At 41.5% G+C, this 8,728-nt stretch overlaps 1 pseudogene across 1 annotated transcript; it reads right to left on the bottom strand.

The window, feature by feature from the left end:
• Nucleotides 1-6,767: 6,767 nt before the first annotated feature.
• On the bottom strand, nucleotides 6,768-7,480 carry LOC308494916 (thymocyte nuclear protein 1-like; annotated as a pseudogene). Its single transcript has one exon. The product of its transcript is annotated as a thymocyte nuclear protein 1-like (transcript).
• Nucleotides 7,481-8,728: the final 1,248 nt, after the last annotated feature.

The following is an 8,728-nucleotide window of genomic DNA, read 5'->3' as shown; positions in this document are numbered from 1 at the left end:
AACTGATGGTATGTCAGGAAACATTTTTGAAGTATTTATTGAAGATCGAAGGATTTTTGAAGATGAATTGAAACTTTAATATGAATTCAAAATAATTATGTTTTAATATTCCCGGCATATGAAGTATAGCATAGGGAATATAGTCAATAATATTGTAATAACTGTGTATAGTACTAAACTAATCAGGGGGATATCAGTTCATAAATTATATAAACATCTAATCACTATGCTGTACATCTGAAACTAATATAAAATATTGAATGTCAACTGTAATGGAAAATAAAAAAGTAAAAACAAACAAACAAACAAACAACAACAACAAAAGCTGCCATCTAATCAGCACCCTGCCAGGCACTGTCCTGGGTACTCCTCATCTATTTTAATTCACCCTTATGTTCCCCCCACACCTTAAAGGGTGTTCTCTCCATTTTACCTGAATGGTAAAGCTCAGGCTCCAGAAACCAGGGAACTTGTATGAGGACACATAGCAAATAGGTGGTGATGCTGTGAGTGGAACTCAGAACTGATGCCAAATGACATCTCTGCACTCTGAGAACCCAATTAGCTGTGTGAACAACCCCAAATCCTGACAGCAGCCCTCAGAGAAAGATGAAAGATACACAATTACCATTGATCCTCATTATTCGCAGATTCTGTGTTTGTGAGTTTACCTACTCACTAAAATTTATTTGTAAGCCCCAAATCAATACTCAGTGCTTGCAGTCATCCTTGGACATGCACCAAGCAATAAAAAATGTGAGTTCCCTGATGCCCACGTTCTCAGCTGAAATGGAACAAGGCAAACTTCTTGTTTCATTTCTCATCTTGTAAATAAGCATCCTTCTTGTGGTCTACTTAGTGCCATGTTTGTAACATTCTATGCTTTTTTGATTTTGCTGCTTAAAATGGTGCATGAGTGTAGTGGTCAAGTGCTGCGCAGTGTTCCTATGTACAAGGAGTCTGAGGTGTACCTTATGGAGAAAACGTGTGTCAGATAAGCTTCATTCAGGCATGAATTACAGTGCTGTTGACATGAGTTCAATGTGCATGAATCTATGATTGATATATATATATATATATATACATATATATATATATATATACATATATATATATACACAAAAGATATCTTTAAACAGAAAAAAAAAGAATGCTTCTCTCTTTTATTTTCTGGGGGAAAAATACAGCTTATTTGTATGATTTCATCCTTAAATGTTTGATGGTATTCACTAATTAAACTATCTGGGCCTAGTGATTCTTTTGGGGGAAGGTTTTTAAACTATTAATTTGTTTGGTGTATAGTTTTATGAAATTTTGCCACATGTATAAGTTTTGGTAACCACCCTCACAATCAACATACAGAATGTTCCAACACTGCAAAGAAATACACTGGTTTGTACTCCCCCAAACCCTAGCTCTTAAAACCATTGATCTTTTTCTATTTTTATAATTTTGTCATTTTGAAAATTTTATATATGGAATCATACAGTGATCTTTGGATATCGCCTTCTTCCTAATATTAAGAGTAAAGCTTTCATTCTTTCACCATTTAGTGTGATATTAGCTATGGGTTTTTCATAAATTTCCTGTATCATGTTAAGGAAGTTCCCTTATATTCCTAGTTTGCTGAGTGTTTCTATCATGAAAGCATGTTAAATATTGTCAAATGCTTTTTTTGCATCTACTGAGATAATCATGTTGTTTTTTTCTCCTTTGTTCTTATAACGTGGCCTATTACATTGACTGATTTTCTTGTGTTGAACTAGCTTTGCATTCCTGGGATACATCCCAGTAAGTCATTGTGCATAATCTTTTTTATGCACTGTTTGTTTCCATTTACTATTATTTTGTTCAGAATTTTTGTATCTACATTCATAAGTGATACTGGTTTGTAATTTTTTTTCTAAAAGTAATATCTTTATATTTGTGTGTCCATCAAAAAAGACCTATAATTATTATTTTATGTACTTTTATTTTAATTATATAGGAAACAAAAAGAGTAATTACATACCCAAAATACAATAATCCTGGCTTTTATATTTATCTGTGTTCATCAGTTGATCTTCATTTTTCCATATGGTTTCTGGTTACTGTCCTTTGGTTTCACCTTGATTGACTTTAGCATTTCTTATCGTGAGGAACTCTCTTAGGTGATTGAATAGCCTATCTTTAGTTCATTCATATTTTATCATGCACAGTCTAATCATCTGCTAATTATAAAAGCTGTGTTTCCTATTTTCCAATCACTATCTCTTTGGTTTCTTATGATTCATATTACTGTACTATGTAAAAATTGTATTAAAATATTGAATAAAAAGGATGATAACTGGTATCCTTGTCTACTCAGTTTTCAAGTAAAAGCTTTTAACATTTCTATATCATGTATGTCATTTTTCTGTTGGGTTTTTTGTTTTGTTTTGTTTTTGGTAGATATCCTTTATCTGATCTGATAACATATCTTCTTTATCATGAACGCTTATTTTTATAAAATATTTTCCTATATCAATTTAGATATTTTTCTCATTTAACTTGCAATGTCAATGTGATATGCTAGTCCTAGCCTATTTGCCCTCAGAACTCTTCCTTCCCCTGCCTCTGCTCCATTCTCTATTATACGGGCTGAATCTATAAATTCTAGACTCTCCAACATTTGGCTGTCCTCTTATTTCAGGCAAAAGGATACACCAACAGGAGGTTTTTGTCTAAAATGAAAGGAGCACCCTGAGTTTTCTTTTCTCCCTCTCTGTACCAGGTGGCTTCTCCTTCAATGGCTGATCTTCTTTTTGGTTCCAGTCCCCGTTATATTGGCTTACTATGGTCCTAAATCCTGTTGACACCAACTTCTAGGTTCCAGGAGCCCAAAGTTAGGAGTGATAGTCTCATGTTGCTAAGTATTAGGTTTCCTTTCCTTTCCCTGTGTGACTTTTTCATCCCTTGCGTAACCAATATATTGCATTAAATTCCTTCTGGGTTAAATACACAGAGAATTTTCTGTGTCTATGCAATCCTTGATTTTTATATGTGGCCAATTATATTTACTTTTCTAGCACATAGCATAAAAAATATATTCAAGTTGTAAAATTTTTAAGCATACACATAAAGCTCTGTGACACTACCTGTTAGACACAGCCCAAGTGGTATTAAGAGGGATGATTACAGCCTTGAATAAATCTATTAGGAAACAATAAATATTTATAAAATCCAAGAAGACAGAGAATGGATAGTATATTAAACCTAAAGTTTAAATAGAAAGTAGGAAATAATGAAGTTAAATATAGAAATAAGGAAATAGAAAACAATAAAGCCAACTAACCAAAGCCAGTTCAAAAATTATAGCATATACAATTTTGTAAGTATTATCAACTACAAAATAGAACTAGAAATAAGTGATGTTAAATAAAATTGTCCAAAATATAAGTGCAGAAGGTATTTAATATGAGAACACCATAAATATGTTTTACCATTACCTCAAGGTAACCATAGGGTAAAGCAGGGAGGAAAGTTTCTTCCTGAAGAAGTATTTCAGATGATAAACTCACAAGGAATGATAGATTATGGAATTACTATCCTGCAGCCTCTAATGGGTGAATGGATAAAGATAATGATCATCAATAACTGCCAACATCACCACGGAGGGAGCTACACACACATTATGTTCCTCCTAACGGAAGTGTACAGTGTCACCCGCAAAGAGCCCCATCCCTGATTTCAATCCTGGGAAGCCCAGGGCAGAGCTGTCAGCATAAGATGCTGACTGACTTCTATCTCCAGGTTCCCAGCTCGTAGGTTCTCAGGTCTTCGGAAGGGAGAGGTGATTCTGAAAGTCAAGGTGTGAATCCTTAGAACTGTTGTTACATACCCCCACATCCCCAGTACAAAGGAGTCCCCACAGAACACCGCCTCAATCCACCCTGTGCTGAGGCTCAAGGCTGGCTGTTAAGCCCAAGTCCCCCTCAATTCTGTCTTGGGCTCTCAAGGAATGAAGACTTTGATCTCAAGCTGGTGGACTCAGATCAAAGAGAGAAAAACCCAGGCTTTAGTCAGAGTCAAGGACAGAACCCTGAGTAAGGACTGTGGGTACTCTGAACCCTGCACAAACCCTTACCCTTGTGGTCTACTTTGGGAGTCCCCGGGCATGGCTGTCAAACTCTGGAGATGGGGGTCTTGGTCTAATGGGGCTGGCCACGTAAGTGAGGACCGAAAATCCTCATTATCCAGGACAAAAGGGATCCCATAAAACCCTGCTCCTGTTGTCAGCTCTGAAATGCCCCAGCAGGATGGCCAGCTAAGGCTCTTCCTCATTTCCTCCTCAAGGGTCTCAGGGAGGTAAGGCCATTGGTGTAAGGAGTGTAGCTTTAGAGCTACAGAGGGGAGGATGCTAGGCCCTGCCAACAGTTGACATGATAGTTCTAAATTTGAAGGAGAGGATTCTCCACCTTAGAACATAGGGGAGCCCACAGCCCTAAACCTGCCGGCCCTAACTTGCCCCAGGCAGGGCTGGCAGGCTGCAGCCTAAGGCACACTCTAACCTGCTGTGCAAAGTTCTCAGGGGACAGACTGATCAGAAATAGAACTCTGTGTGTTCCCAGAGCACTGATGGCCCTCAGACCTGCAGAGGCGGCCTTGGTTAAGGCCAAGGTGGAATCTCCCTGCAGAGGTGCACACACCATCTCATTCTCCCTCCTTCAGGTGCTGGCATCACCTGTTCTGCCCACACCGGTGCCCGCTGTGCCTGACCTGTGTCATCATGCCTCGGGGTCAGAAGAGTAAGGTCCGTGCCCAGGGCAAATGCCTCCACGGTGGAGATGAGACTGGGAGTCTCTGAGATGATTAGGCCACTGCAGCAGGGAAAGGAGAGTTCCCCTTTTCCCCCTCTCCTCCTTTTGGTGGTAATCCCCAGAGCTCCCCTGCTGCTGGGTTGGTTAGCAAATCCCAAGGGTCTTAGAGAGCCCCATATGCTACCACTTCTTCTGCAGGTGTTTCATGCACTAGATCTGATGAAGGTGCCAAGAGCCAAGATAAGAAAAGACCAAGCACCTCCCAGGCACGGTCCAACACTGATTGTTCTTGCAGAACCCCTCTAGATCAGAAGGCAATTCAGTCGGTGCAATTCATGCCCTGCATGTAGAACATGAGGGAGCCCATAACAAAGGAAGACATGATGAATCATGTCATCTAAAGGTACAAGGAGCACTCCTGTGAGATCCTCAGGAAAGCATCTGAGCTAATGGTGCTGGCCTTTGGCATTGATGTGAAGAAGTTGACCCTACGAAGCACTGCTGCACTCTTGTCAGCATATTGCAGCACACTGGTGATGGGAGGCTGAGGGTTGAGGAGAATGGGCCTAGGATGGGCCTCCTGATGACTATACTCTGTATGGTCTTTAGGAAGGGCAACTGTGCCACTGAGGAAGACATCTGGGAAGTATTTCATGTGATGGGTATGTATGCTGGGAAGAAGCACTTCATCCATGAGGAAGGTCATCACTGAAGATTTAGTGCAGCTCAAGTACCTGGAGTACCTCCAGGTGCCCGGCAGTGACCCTCCCCGCTACGAGTTCCCGTGGGGCCCAAGAGCCCACGTTGAGACCACCAAGATGAAAGAGCCGGAGATTAGGGACAAGATCCATGATACAGTCCCGAGTCCCTTCCCAAACCTGTATGAGGAAGGAGGCTTTGTGAGATGAGGAAGAGAGAGCCCGGGTCAGATTTGCAGCTATGCTTTGTACTGGTGTAAAGTAAATACCATGTGAGTTAGGTGCCCCTTTGTGCCTTCCACTTTGTTGCATCAGGGGAACACTTTGCCCGGGTGGCACCCGGACATTGACTCCCCCGCCAGCAGAAGTAAACTCAGGAAGGCCTCGCCAGCCTCCATGGTTGGACAATAGCTGACCTGCCAGTGAAACGCATGAATAGTATCACACAGGTTGCCCTGTGGACATACTAACCTCATGTACATTGTGAAACTGCTGGAATCATGTCCCCCTGCTTTGTACCCTAGATAATTACCCTGAAACTTGTGATTCATTGTCCCCATGCTTGCCGATTGTAATCGCTATGGCCTAGCATTCTTCCCGACTGGTAATCTATTGGAAAAAACCCTATGTAATTAGTGTCCTGGGGGACCCCTAGTCGGAACTCTCCGACGGGGATGCTCACCAGACACATCTGAAGCCAAGGCGCTGTCTTGGTTCCCCAGCGCCTTGGAAACACTCTTTGGGTGGTGGGAACTCACTGTTGCTCTTTGTCTTGCTTTGCTTTATACTGTCTATCTTACTTATTGCCTCTCTTAATAAATATTGTTTTGTGGCCTCAACCGTCTCAGTGTGCATGGTGAATGCGTATTCAACACCCAAATTCTATGGCCACTTAAAACGTAGCCCTTTGCTGCTACAACTGGCACCATGGCTAGTATGCTTTCCAGGGTCAATCTCAGTAGCTTTTCCCACCAGTAATGAAATCTGAAGCACTTTCCTCACTTTGTGCTTGAAATAGGGGGCTTAGGTGATGCTAGAGAGAGCACAGTGCATATCATACTTCTGTTCCTGTTCTACATGGATAACTTATACGTTAATCTTATTGTTGTTGAACGTTTTCAAATGTTGTTCTGTTTTTTTCTTGACCTCAATGTTTTATTGAGAAAAGCACACAAAAGCCCGCTATGTACACAACCCCAGATGAGTACAGCAAGCAAGTCTCCTCCCACCTCCTTAATAGAAGCTTCACTTCTTTGGAGTAATGTCTTGCCCATTCCAGTGAGTGTCTCAGTTAACTCGGTTCCTTTTCCTTCAGGCTCAAAACAAAATCAAACTCCTCTTGGGTCAGGTGCTGAACTGAGAGTCTCTGGTGAATGAAGAACGCCATATTTTTTAAAGGACCACCAGTGGCTTTATGAGCTTCATGATGGGTTTTAAGCTCAGCCAGGGGAATAAAACACTTCATCATCCAAACAAACTGTACATCTACCATGGACCATTTAGGGTTGTCTTCTTTGCTGGATGGATCATAATAAGGATTGCTTTTTTCAAACTGTGTGTGGTCTAAGTAAGCCTCCTTCACAATCTTCACAAGCCCTGCGATGCCTGGCTCTTTGTAGTTGCTATTGTAGAAGAAGGCTTCTTCCTCCAGCTTCATGACTCTAAGGAAGTTTCAGGCCTGATAGTTGCAAACACCATCCCAGCATGCTGTCTGCTTGTGCTGTGCTTTGAGGTCCTCAATGCTGAACTTCACATCCACACTTTTCTCTGGTGGGCTTTCTGGCTCTGACTTCATCAGCCATTAGTTGCTGAGATTCTTCCCACAATTTTTAGAGGTTCAATTCTTTTGAGGGCTGGGGTTCTCTACTTTAGGTGATGCCTCACCTGAGTGTTTAGTCTTGGTACATTGTCCTGCTGGCCCCTTCCTGTCTGGCTTAGCAGCCCCAGCCAGCCTCTTCCTGGGTTTTGGCATGGTCTCCCTGCATGGGGCTGAAGAGCAGAAGATTCTGGAATCTACTGAGAGATACTAGAGGCAACTGTGTATCTGCCCCCAGAAACCATTCTGCAGACACCACCCCAGCACACTTTCCAAGGCACCAGAAGGCCATGCACCCAAATGTTCTTTAAAAATAAGTTTAATTAGCTTCAGAATCTAAGTGCATGAATGATGTTGGTTACATATTTAATATTATTTATGAGGTTTAAGAGTAAGAGTTTTGCTGTTTAAAAAAACAAATTGGGTACCCTTCCATCTTATTTAGTGATCTGGAACAGGAAAACACAGCATTGCCTTAGAAATGTGAAAGAAATTAGTAGCGAAATAGTTGGGATCAAGAAATAGAAAAAAAGTAAAAGATGGTCAATTCTTATTTCCCTTATTCCTTGTATTCTGCTGTTCTGTAAAATAAAAGTGATATACCTCCACTTGCTTCATTTATTCAAGAATATAGGAGAAATTAAATCATAATAAATTGCTTAATGGCATTTTTTTATTCCTCAAACATTGAGCATCTGCTCTTTGGAAGCCTCCATGGTAGTATGGGGCATGGTAAGATAAAGAAGGCCAAGCCACCACCCCCAAGGCAAAAAACACAAGAGAAAAGGATGAGGAGGGGAGGAGAAGGAGGTTCCAGATGTGAGCAATGAAGTGTGAATGTCCTGAGGCAAGAAAATTTGGGGGTGGGGAAGCCTCAAGTCCTTAATAGGAAGCAATTTTAAGTTAAGGTGGGTGGTGGGTCAGAGGAGGATGTGAGGGTGGTGAGCAAGGGCCAAACTTTGGGTGATGGGGCTCAGAGTTGAGAAACTAAGCCTCCAATGGAGAAATGCTTTTAGCAGTTACTTTGAGATCATGGATAAACCACTGAGAAATATCCACTTGGGGCGGGGATGGAAGGTACCCTGGGCTCTTTTCCCAGTGAAGGTGAACACAGTGCACAGACTAGGTATTTTATCCCCATCATCTCCAGGGAGTTTCTGATAAATAAGGCTAATACTTCCTTGAGGTGGGATGCCATGAAGCCACTGTGTTGGCACTCTTTGCCCTTGGCGGGGTGAAACAGAGCCTGCTCCATGAAAAGGATGTTTTAACTAGGTTATCTTGAGGGAAATTTGGCAAACTCTAAAGGAGGACTTGATTTTGGTTGGGGTTAAATGAATGAAAATAGGGGTGATTTGGATTAAAGGGCAGCTGGGAGGGAGGGAAGGAGTTGGTTCTTGACGCACATTTTAGGAGCCATTATCCAGATGAGGAAG

The sequence above is a fragment of the Rhinolophus hipposideros genome (assembly GCF_964194185.1).
Source record: "Rhinolophus hipposideros genome assembly, chromosome: X".
NCBI classification, from domain to species: Eukaryota; Metazoa; Chordata; class Mammalia; order Chiroptera; family Rhinolophidae; genus Rhinolophus; species Rhinolophus hipposideros.
Note: the sequence above shows the minus strand (reverse complement) of the source record. Positions and strands in the feature narration are given on the sequence as shown.